This window comes from Euleptes europaea, chromosome 18, assembly GCF_029931775.1.
Source record: "Euleptes europaea isolate rEulEur1 chromosome 18, rEulEur1.hap1, whole genome shotgun sequence".
Taxonomy (NCBI): Eukaryota; Metazoa; Chordata; class Lepidosauria; order Squamata; family Sphaerodactylidae; genus Euleptes; species Euleptes europaea.
Genome location: NC_079329.1, coordinates 3,396,947 through 3,407,913, shown reverse-complemented (window position 1 = coordinate 3,407,913; position 10,967 = coordinate 3,396,947). Strand labels below are relative to the sequence as shown.

General features: G+C 51.6%; 2 non-coding genes across 2 annotated transcripts; both read right to left on the bottom strand.

Moving 5' to 3' along the window:
* Positions 1–3,907: 3,907 nt before the first annotated feature.
* TRNAQ-CUG (transfer RNA glutamine (anticodon CUG)) lies at positions 3,908–3,979 on the bottom strand. The gene has a single exon. It is a non-coding gene; the product is annotated as a tRNA-Gln (tRNA).
* A 183-nt stretch (positions 3,980–4,162) lies between these two features.
* Positions 4,163–4,244, bottom strand: TRNAS-CGA (transfer RNA serine (anticodon CGA)). The gene has a single exon. It is a non-coding gene; the product is annotated as a tRNA-Ser (tRNA).
* Positions 4,245–10,967: the final 6,723 nt, after the last annotated feature.

Below are 10,967 nucleotides of genomic sequence, written 5' to 3'. Positions count from 1 at the left end.
CGTGGTGGCCGACCTGATTCTCCCCTTTTCCATTTTATCCTCACAACAACCCTGTGAGGCAGAGACAGTGTGGCTGGTCCAAAGCCTCGCTTTGTAACTTTTTTGGGGGGGGGGGATTTGAAGAAATTCTAGTCCTGGTTCTAACCATGAAGCTACATGAACCCTGCGGTGCCTTCAGCTGCAAATGGAGTTGCCAACTGATCAGAAAAACAAAACCCAGCCTGTTCTTGTCGCTTGGGGAGAGAGAAGCACAGTCACTTAGAATCATAGAGTTGGAAGGGACCACCAGGGTCATCTAGTCCAACCCCCTGCACAATGCAGGAAATTCACAACTATCTCCACCCCCCACCTCCCAGTGACCCCTACACCATGCCCAGAAGATGCCCGAGATGCCCTCGCTCTCATAAATTGCCTAAGGTAATAGAATCAGCATTGCTGACAGATGGCCATCTAACCTCTTCTTAAAAACCTCCAAGGAAGGAGAGCTTACCAGCTCCCGAGGAAGCCTGTTCCACTGAGGAACCGCTCTAACTGTTAGAAAATTCTTCCTAATGTCTAGATGGAAACTCTTTTGATTTAATTTCAACCCGTTGGTTCTGGTCCGACCTTCTGGGTCAACAGACAACAACTCGGCACCCTCTTCTCTATGACAGCCCTTCAAGTACTTGAAGATGGTTATCATGTCCCCTCTTGGTCTTCTCCTCTTCAGGCTAAACATACCCAGCTCCTGCAACTTTTCCTCATAGGACTTGGTCTCCAGACCCCTCACCATCTTTGTTGCCCTCCTCTGGACACGTTCCAGGTTGTCTAGCTTGCCGAAGGCCGCCAATCAAGCAGCTCTTGAAAGCCCAAAAACTTTAGCCAGTGGAACAAATTGGCATCCTGAATAATGAACATGGATGCTACAACGGAAGAAGCATCACTTATGGAAACTTGGCATGTTGCTGTGTGGGTATACACACTGTTCTGACATTAGAGGTGCCAACCTCCAGGTGGGGCCTGGAGATCTCCCAGAATTACAACTGATCTCCACGCTTCAGAGATCAGTTCCCTGGGAGAAATTGGCTGCTTCAGAGGGTAGACTCTATGGCATTATACCCCACTTATGTTTCTTCCCTCCCGAAACCCGCCCTCCCCAGGCTCCACCCCCAAATCTCCTGGAATTAATTTACCCCAAGCTGGCAACCCTAGCCTTATTAAAAGTAAAAACCCAGAAGGAAAGAAGCACATTGGCAACTTGCAAAAGGCCTGGGGTAGAAGAAACGTTTTTGTGCTTGAAACTCAGCACGTTCTCAGCATCGGGCGAACTGATGAGGGGAGAGATTGCCCTGACCCGGCGTCACCACAGAGAAGGCCCCGCATCCTGTGCTCAGCCGCCTCGCTTTGGCAAGTTGGGGGCCTGCTTCATGGGGGCTCGCTGGCAGAGCTTAGCCAAAGGGCCGGTCTTGCGTGGGAGAAGGCGGCCCTCTGAACACAGTGATCCCAGGCGGTTTCCAGCTTTGGAGGAACAACTAGCCAGACAAATTGTGCCCCTCCATATGAATGCCACTTGGGGTTGCTAGGTCCTTCTTCGCCACCGGAGGGAGGTTTTTGGGGCGGAGCCTGAGGAGGGCTGGGTTTGGGGAGGGGAGGGACTTCAATGCCGTAGTGTCCAATTGCCAAAGCGGCCATTTTCTCCAGGTGGACTGATCTCTGTCGGCTAGAGATCAGTTGTAATAGCGGGCGATCTCCCGCTACCACCTGGAGGTTGGCAACCCTACTCCCACAGAAGCCATAATTGTTTTATTGGGCAGACTTGCCAACCTCCAGGGGGAGCCTGGACAAAACGGCTACTTTGGAGGGTGGACTCTGTGGCCCTTAGACCTCACTGGGGCTCTTCTCCAGGCTCCACTCTGAAATCTCCAGGAACATCTCAGCCCAGGGTTGGCAACCCTATACCAGAGTCAAGACTCCCGAGCGTGGCAGCAGGTCTGGCAAGGAACTGGGTTCATCCTCTGGCGGGAACCGAGAGGCGTCTATTTTAAACCCGGAGTTGTGGGGGGGGGGTGACTTGCACTGTCCAGTCAGCTCAGCTGAGCGGCTCGTGATCTCTCTTCCGCGGACCCGGGGTGACCTCAGCGGAGAAGAGGCAAGAGAGTTTCTTGCACCCGTCAGCAGAGGCGAATGAGGAACTTGCGGAGAGAAAGGGGAGGCCGGTGGGGAGAAAAGTGGAAAGTGGGGGTGGGAGGGAGGGGCTGGGCTAGAGGGGCTGGGAGACCAGGGCCGCTGGACGGGGAGGAAGTGAAAAAGCAAAAAGCAACCTTCCCCCCCTCCCGAAAAAGCTCTCCGGCCTGAGCTCTTTTCGTGTTCTGTGCACCAAAGTAATGTAACGCCAGATCTTGGACTGGCAAAGAGCAAATCTACTGGAAATTTAGACCCCTGAAGACAAGGAAAGCAGGAAGCTAATGTGGTGTAGTCGCTAGAGTGATGGGCTAGGATCTGGGAGAGCCGGGCTCAATTTCCCTCTCCGTGGAAGCTCGCTGGGTGCCTTTGGTCCAGTCACACACTCTCAGCCTAGCCTACCTCACTGGGGTGTTGTGAGGATAAAATAGAGGAGAAGAGAATACATAAGAACACAAGAAAAGCCATGCTGGATCAGATCAAGGCCCATCAAGTCCAGCAGTCTGTTCGCACAGTGGCTAACCGGTAGGGTTGCCAGCTCCAGGTTGGGGAATACCTGGAGGTTTTTGGGGCGGAGCCTGAGGAGGGTAGGATTTGGGGACGGGAGGGACTTCAATGCCATAGAGTCCAATTGCCAAAGCGGCCATTTTTCCAGGTGGACCGATCTCTATCAGCTAGAGATCAGTTGTAATAGCAGGAGATCTCCAGCCAGTACCTGGAGGTTGGTAACCCTACCAACTGGGTGCCTCTAGGAAGCCCACAAACAAGTCGACGGCAGACTGCCTGTGTTCCACTGCACCACATATAATAGGCATGCTCCTCTGATCCTGGAGAAAATAGGTATGCATCATGACTAATATCCACGGATAGCCCTCTCCTCCATGAACATGACCACCCCACTCTTAAAACCTTCCAAGTTGGCTGCCATCACCACATCCTGGGGCAGGGAGTTCCACAATTTAACTATGTGTTAAATGATGTGAACCAGTTTGGGTCCCCATTGGGGGAAAAAGCAGGGTATAAATGAGGCAATTTAAAATAAATTTTTAAAAAGAATACAGGCCTCAGATGCATTAAGCAAAGGAGTCGTACATATGATAGGCTGAAACAAAGCACTTGGCTGCTTATTACACACCTGACTTGCTGAGGTGATGTGATTTATTCGTTTAATTTGTTTTCCTCGCCTCCATTTTAGCTTCACAACAACCACCCTTTGAGGTAGGCTAGACTGAGAGCACCTGACTGACCCAAGGTCACCCAGCAAGCTTCAGTGGCAGCTTGGGGACTGGAACCCAGATCTCCAAATTCCTAGCCTGCTACTCTTAACTGCTACACCACATTGGCTCTCAGTGATGTCACAGAATGCACATGAACATCTTAACTGCTCTGGTTGAGTGTTGACAAATAAGGGCACGTTTTATGACACAGTGAGTGATCCAGTTGGCTAAGAGGGGGAAGAATCTTTGGGAGGGACCACCGGCCTGATACTCTGTAAACTTCCTTGCTGGCTGTCATAACAGGATGCTAAGGGAACACATGAACACATGAAGCTGCCTTCTACTGAATCAAGGTCAGTATTATCTACTCAGACCGGCAGCAGCTCTCCAGGGTCTCAAGCCGAGGTCTTTCACATCACCTACCTGCCTAGTCCCTTTAACTGGAGATGTCGGGTATTGAACCTGGGACCTTCTGCATGCCAAGCAGAGGCTCTACCGCTGAGCCACAGCCCCTCCCAAAAATTAACTGAAGATTCCACCAAGATTTGAACTCGGATCGCTGGATTCAGAGTCCAGAGTGCTAACCATTACACCATGGAGCCTCTGTTGAAGCGCATGGGCATCTCCAAGACGAATGTTGCAATCTGAGTGTCTCTGACTCGGAGCACACTTCGTGAGTCGTGGAGTTGCAGCGGTCACCCAGTGAGTAGGCGCCTTTTCTGCCGGGCTGAGATGTCTAGTGTCGAGATCAAAACGCACAGCAACGTGGGAAAACATCGGATTTTCGCTGTGATCAGGATTCGAACCTGCGCAGGGAAACCCTATTGGGTTTCGAATCCAACGCCTTAACTACTCGGCCATCACAGCTGAGATGGGTGTTGAAGAGCTCAGAAAAATACAGCAAACGGCAACCCGAATTATCCTGCAGTTGGAGGGCCTACCTTACGAAGCAAAGCTAAAGCATTTCAGGCTTTTAGTGCTGGGGAGGGGGGGAAAGGCAAACATGAGGCAACATTACAGAGGTCTGAAGAATCACGCATGGTTTGGAGAAAGGGAGCAGAGAGGAACTTTTCTCCCTCCTAAAAACTGGGGTTACCCTATGAGACTATGGTAGATTCAAGAGGAAGTTGATTTACTTGGGCAGTTCACTGCTAGGAAATGTGGTGACAGCTATTGGCTTAGATGGCCTATTCCTGGCTAGCAGCCATTTGGGTTCAGAGGCAGAATGACGTGAATTGTCATGATGCATACCTGTTCTCTCCAGGATCAGAGGAGCATGCCTATTCTATTAGGTGCTGTGGAACACAGGCAGGATGGTGCTGCTGCAGTCTTGCTTGTGGGCTTCCGGGAGGCACCTGGTTGGCCGCTGTGTGAACAGACTGCTGGACTGGATGGGCCTGGATCTGATCCAGCAGGGCTTTCCTCATGTTCTTATGGAGGACAGGGCAATCAATTGCTACTAGCCAAAATGAATACTAGTCATGATGCATACCTATTCTCTCCAGGATCACAGGAGCCTGCCTATTACCTTAGGTGCTGTGGAACACAGGCAGGATAATGCTGCTGCAGTCTTGCTTGTGGGCTTCTGGGAGGTACCTGGTTGGCCACTGTGTGAACAGACTGCTAGAACTGATGGGCCTTGGTCTGATCCAGCAGGGCTTTTCTTATGTTCTCTCCAGGATCAGAGGAGCATGCCTATTATATTAGGTGCTGTGGAACAAAGAGATCTGGATTTTCTGTGGGCCCTAACCCCTTAACCCAACAACGGTGCTTGTTTGTGTCTGAACCAGGACTCTCCAAAACCAATAGGATGGAAGATCTTTGGTTGCTGGGAGTTTGGAGGGATATTTTCATAGTTAGGCAGTGCCACCTTGTGGCCAGAAGCTGAACTTTGCAGATCATTAGCTAACGTCTCCAGGGCCCTTTCAGCCCTATAACCTTGCCTGAAACCAGACTGAAAAGGATCCCGACCAGATGAGTTATTCAGAGAGACCTGGGGTTAGATCACGATGAGTAGTCATGTTAGTCTGTCAATAGCAGTAGAAAAGAGCAAGAAGCCAGTAGCACCTTAAGGACGAACAAAATTTTCTGGTAAAATATGAGCTGTTAATTTCCTGCATTGGGCAGGGGGTTGGACTAGATGACCCTGGTGGTCCCTTCTAACTCTATGATTCTATGATTCCATCTCTTCTTAAGTAGAGACAAATGAATTAGACACACAATGGCAATGTAAATGTCAAAAGTAAGTAAATGACATTAGCAGGCGTGATTGGATTAGGTGTGATATGCAGAGGGGTAGTATAAAAGGTAAAGGTCCCCTGTACAAGCACCGAGTCATTCCTGACCCATGGGGTGACGTCATCCCGATATTTCCTAGGCAGACTTTGTTTACGGGGTGGTTTGCCAGTGCCTTCTCCAGTCATCTTCCCTTTAACCCCAGCAAGCTGGGTAGTCATTTTACCGACCTCGGAAGGATGGAAGGCTGAGTCAACCTTGAGCCAGCTACCTGAAACCTACTTCCTTTGGGATCGAACTCAGGTTGTGAGCAGAGCTTGGACTGCAATACTGCAGCTTACCACTCTGCGCCATGGGGCTCTTAGAGGGGTAGCAGGCATGGAGAAATTAGCATTGGTAATGAGACAGCAATCCCAGATCTCTATTCAGACCAGGAAAATGCATTGTCTTGGGGTTGGTCTCTCAATCACCTTGCCCAGATAGGGCAAATTAGCGACAGGGTGATAATTGGCCACATCGTTTTTCTGTACTGATATACCCTGTGACTGACTTAGGATGAACACCCATTGTTCATTTACATGATTTCATCAGTAAGGATGGGCAGAGGGGCCATGGCTTAGTGGTAGAGCATGCAGAAGGTCCCAGGTTCAATCCTCGGCATCTCCAGATAAAGGGACTAGGCAGGTAGGTGATGTGAAAGACATTTCTCTGCCTGAGACCCTGGAGAGCTGCTGCCGGTCTGAGCAGACAATACTGACTTAGATGGACTAAGGGTCTGATTCAGCACAAGGCAGCTTCATGTGTTCATGTGAGATCCCCAGCATGTGTGGTGGCTTTCATAGATCCCAAGATCCTGTCGACATCCTTCATGGGAACTGGGTTGAAATGGCCCATGCACAGAACAGACTATGCATGAGGCATATCTCCGGTCTGACCTATGTTCCAACAGCATCCAAGGCAGAATGTATTTCAGAGATTTTATCGCAAAACAAAACAACTTTGCAAAAGCATCACAACTGATTTCCTGTTACTGAAACAATAGATGCTTGGATTTAGGAGCCAGCAGATGCTGAGATCTGTCAAACAGCCGAGATGGTTGTGAACTAGCTGATGCAACAGTGGTGGAGAAATAATTCTTTGTTGTGTTGTGGAAACATTCAGTTGACATAAATGCTGCCCTTCAGAGCAACCAATTGCAACCAGCACACCAACACTGAGAACGAGCACGGGGTAGCGGTTAGCCGGTCAGACAAGGTACCCGGGAGACCCAGGTTCAAATCCCCACTCTACCATGGATGCTTGCTGGGTGACCTTGGGCCAGTCACACGCTTGTGGCCTAATCTACCTCACAGGGTTGTTGTGAATATAAAATAGATGGTAGGAGAACAATGTAAACTGCTTTGGGTCCCCATTGGGGAGAAAGGCAGAGCATAAATGAAGCAAATGAATAAATAAACCTCATCCCGTCCAGGGACGGTCATCTTGCTTCTAGTTAACCCAACTGCCGTCAGGCCCAATCGTTTATGGTATCTGGGTGACCTTGGGCTAGTCACAGTTCTCTTGGAGCTCTCTCAGCCCCATCTATCTCACAGGGTGTCTGTTGTGGGGAGGGAAAGGGAAGGTGACTGTAAGCTGGTTTGATTCTTCCTTAAGTGATGGTGAAAGTTGGCATATAAAAACCAACTCTTCCTCATGTTGTTGATTCTACTGGCTCACTCTAATCTGCAAGTCCTATGAGGAAAGGTTGAAGGAGCTGGGTATGTTTAGCCTGAAGAGAAGACTGAGAGGGGATATGAGAACCATCTTCAAGTACTTGAAAGGCTGCCATATAGAGGAGGGTGCCGAGTTGTTTTCTGTTGCCCCAGAAGGTCAAACCAGAACCAACGGGTTGAAATTAAATCAAAAGCGTTTCCGTCTAGACATTAGGAAGAATTTTCTAGCAGTTAGAGCGGATCCTCGGTGGAACAGGGTTCCTTGGGACATGGTAAGCTCTCCTTCCCGGGAGCTTTTTAAACAGAGGCTAGACGGCCATCTGCCAGCAATGCTGATTCCATGACCTTAGGCAGTTGATGAGAGGGAGGGCATCTTGACCATCTTCTGGGCATGGAGTAGGGGTCACTGGGGGTGTGGGGGGAGGCAGTTGTGAATTTCCTGCATTGTGCAGGGGGCTGGGCTAGATGACCCTGGTGGTCCCTTCCAACTCTATGATTCTATGAATGAATCCAAGAAAGAAAGAAAGAAAGAAAGAAAGAAAGAAAGAAAGAAAGAAAGAAAGAAAGAAAGAAAGAAAGAAAGAAAGAAAGAACTGCTTTGGGGTTCCGATTTCCGAGATCCAGAGCCCCTTGCTTGGTTTATTGGATGCCTCAGCCTGTTGCTTGCCTTCGACCCACCCAGGGAAATCTTCCTTGCACCTCGGTGACAAAGGCAGCCAGTAAGTAACGCAAACAAAGATAGGAATAAAACCAAAAACCTGTCCCCTTCTAGGGGCGTGGCCTCAGGTGGCCAGGTGGCAGCAAGTGGGCGTGACCAGGGGACAAGGGGCGGGGCCAGGCGGCGGAGGGTCCCTGCCCTCTGCTTGCCAGGCGCAGGTCGGTCCGCAGGGCGTCCGCGCCGGGGGCGAGGAGCGGCGCTCTGCACGCGCTCAGGAGCGCTTCCCTGCAGCCGGATCCGGTGGCGGAGGCGTTTCCCCGGGGCTGCCTTGCAAGAGCGGGCGGCTCTTACATCAGGCCCACCGTATGGGGCGGAGGAGGAGGCGGTGCCTATGGGGTGCCCGGGCCGGCCAGGGGGGCGGGACCCGGCCGCCTCCCTCCAGCCCCGGGGCCGGGGAGGGCTCCCAGCCGCCCCTCCCTCCCCCTCCCTCCCTCTTAAAGCGGGCTCCCGGACGCCGGGGTCCAGCGCGAGCGGCCAGGGGCTGGGGACACGATGCCGGCGCCCTACACGCGGATCCTGGGGTGAGCAGAGCCCCCTTCCCCCCCCCTCCCCGGGTACCGACGCCCCCTGCCTGGGCACGATCCCCCACCCCGGTCCTGGCAAGCGCCGGCTCCTTCCAGCGATGCCTCCTTGCCCCGTTCCTGCCCCGGTTTGCGCTTTTGCGCGGCGCACCCCAGGGGTGCGTTGGCCCTATATGCCTGTCCCTTTCGTACCCCCTTCGGTCCCGATCCATGCCCCTCCTTTGCACCAGCCCCCTGCATCAGGGGCGCTTGGAGGAGAGGGTGCTGGAGGAAGGTCGCTCCCTAGCCTTTGGAAACATGGGGACCATGGAGCGGGCAGGGACCCCAAGGAGGGAGTTGTGAAATTCCTGCATTGTGCAGGGGGGTTGGACTAGATGACCCTGGTGGTCCCTTCCAACTCTATGCTTCTATTCTATAACTCTAGTCCAACCCCTGCACAGTGCAGGAAATTCACAGCTCCCTCCCCCCCCCCCATGACCCCTTCTCTATGCCTTAAACACTCCCCCCACTACTTTTCCTTAACTGTTTTCATGAATTGGAGAGGCTTAAAAATAATCCTCCTGGTTGTAAGCAGCATTAAAGAAGATCTCTGGGCGGACGGCCTGATCTTGTTAGATCTCAGGAGCTAAGGGTCGGGCCTGGGTAGTGTTGCTGTGCAGAGGCAGGCGATGGAAATCACCTTAGTTCGTCTCTGGCTATGGGGCTGTCATCACTCGCCTGCGGCTTGACAGTGGAGATGGGCTCTCTCCCCCCAGGAGTAGGAGCTCCCCCCACCCCCAATGCCTGCCCCAGCCATTCCAGCTTTGGCCCAAACTTGTGGGTTACTGTGTGATAAATATTGATTGCCCCGTCTATTTTCCCGGGGTGCTGTCCTCTGCCTTCTCAGCCTCCGCCCTGCTCCCAACTTCATTCATTCATTGTATCTCCCTTTCCTCTGCCTTAGACATTGCATGCACAGAGTTCATTGAACTGGGCACCGCCGTGTGAATGCCCCAGAAAGTGGGGCGGGATCCGGGTAGCAGGGAATGCTTTGGGCTCAGGTCAGAGGGGGCCTTTTTCGGGAACACCCCTGGCTGGTGAAACAGTCCGGCTGGAGGCCAGGAGCACGGCGGAGACCGGACGAGAGTTGCAGGGTCTGGGCTTTGGAGAGTCACAGCTCCCTGCCTCCAACACAGGAAAGAAGACCTGGCTGGCGAGACTCTCCCCGGGCCTGACTTCTTCCTCTTCGCCCTCCACGTCACCCGCCTCCCGGAGGGACTAGGGCCCCCCCTCGCCAACCTTTCACCCACAAGAGGAAGCGGCAGCCCTGAGCCAATTCACATCTCTCCTTTGTTTATTCTTCTTTTATTTCCTTTGCAATTGCACCCAGGCCAGATAAACAGGGGCATGGATAGTCTCGGCCCCAAAGAGGAAGCAGGAAGATAGTAAAAAAAAAACTCCCCAAAATTGCAGCCACCTGTCTCCAACAGGGCACTTATTATTATGTTTGAACACCGGAGTCCAAATCCCGCCTCTGCAACTGACTGGCTGTGTGTGTCCCTTGCCTGCATATCATTGCTCGGCCTCAGTTTTCAGGCTGTAAAATGGGAATAGCGGAGGCCTACCTTCCAGGGTCGTTGTCTGGCCAAATGCAAGGAACTCTGTCGAGCAAATTAAAAGGGCAGCATAAGTGATAGATATGCAGTATTAATTAGGGGCAGTATTAATTAGATGTTCCCCCTCCCCAGGGGTTTTTAACGACTTTATTTAGAGGATTTGTATTCTGCATTTCTACTCTTTTTTTAGTGCTTGTGGGAGCTATCTGACAGCCATCTCCAGAAATTAAAACAGCCAGCGTGGTCCTGTTTTTTTTTTTTTTATGTTTTCTGTGTTTTATGTATTTTATCTGTGCTGTAAGCGGGCACTTGAGCTCTGCAAGGAAGAAAGGCGGCAAAAGAATATTTAAAATAAATAAAATAAATAAATGGTGGTGGCTTGAGCCAAGGTTAGGGGATTCAGTCAGTGGCAGAGGCGGGAAAGCTGAATTCTCTGTAGCAGGTTTCCTAGAGGCCCCTGGTTGGTCACTGTGTGAAAAGACTGCTGGACTTGTTGGGCCTTGGTCTGATCCAGCAGGGTCTTTCTTATGTTCTTTGGTATGGGGCAGTAGGTTCGCTTTGAGTCCTTCCCATAGATGTAGGGACAGACAGAGAAGTGGACCTACAGAGAGCCAGCCTGGTATAGTTGTCATGATGCATACCTATAGCATGGCCTTTCTTATGTTCTTATGAATACTAGTCATGATGCACACCTATTTTCATCAGAGGAGCACGCCTATTATCTTAGGTGCTGTGGAACACAGGCAGGATGCTGCTGCTGCAGCCATCTTGTTTGGGGGCTTCCTGGAGGCCCCTGGGTCGGCCACTGT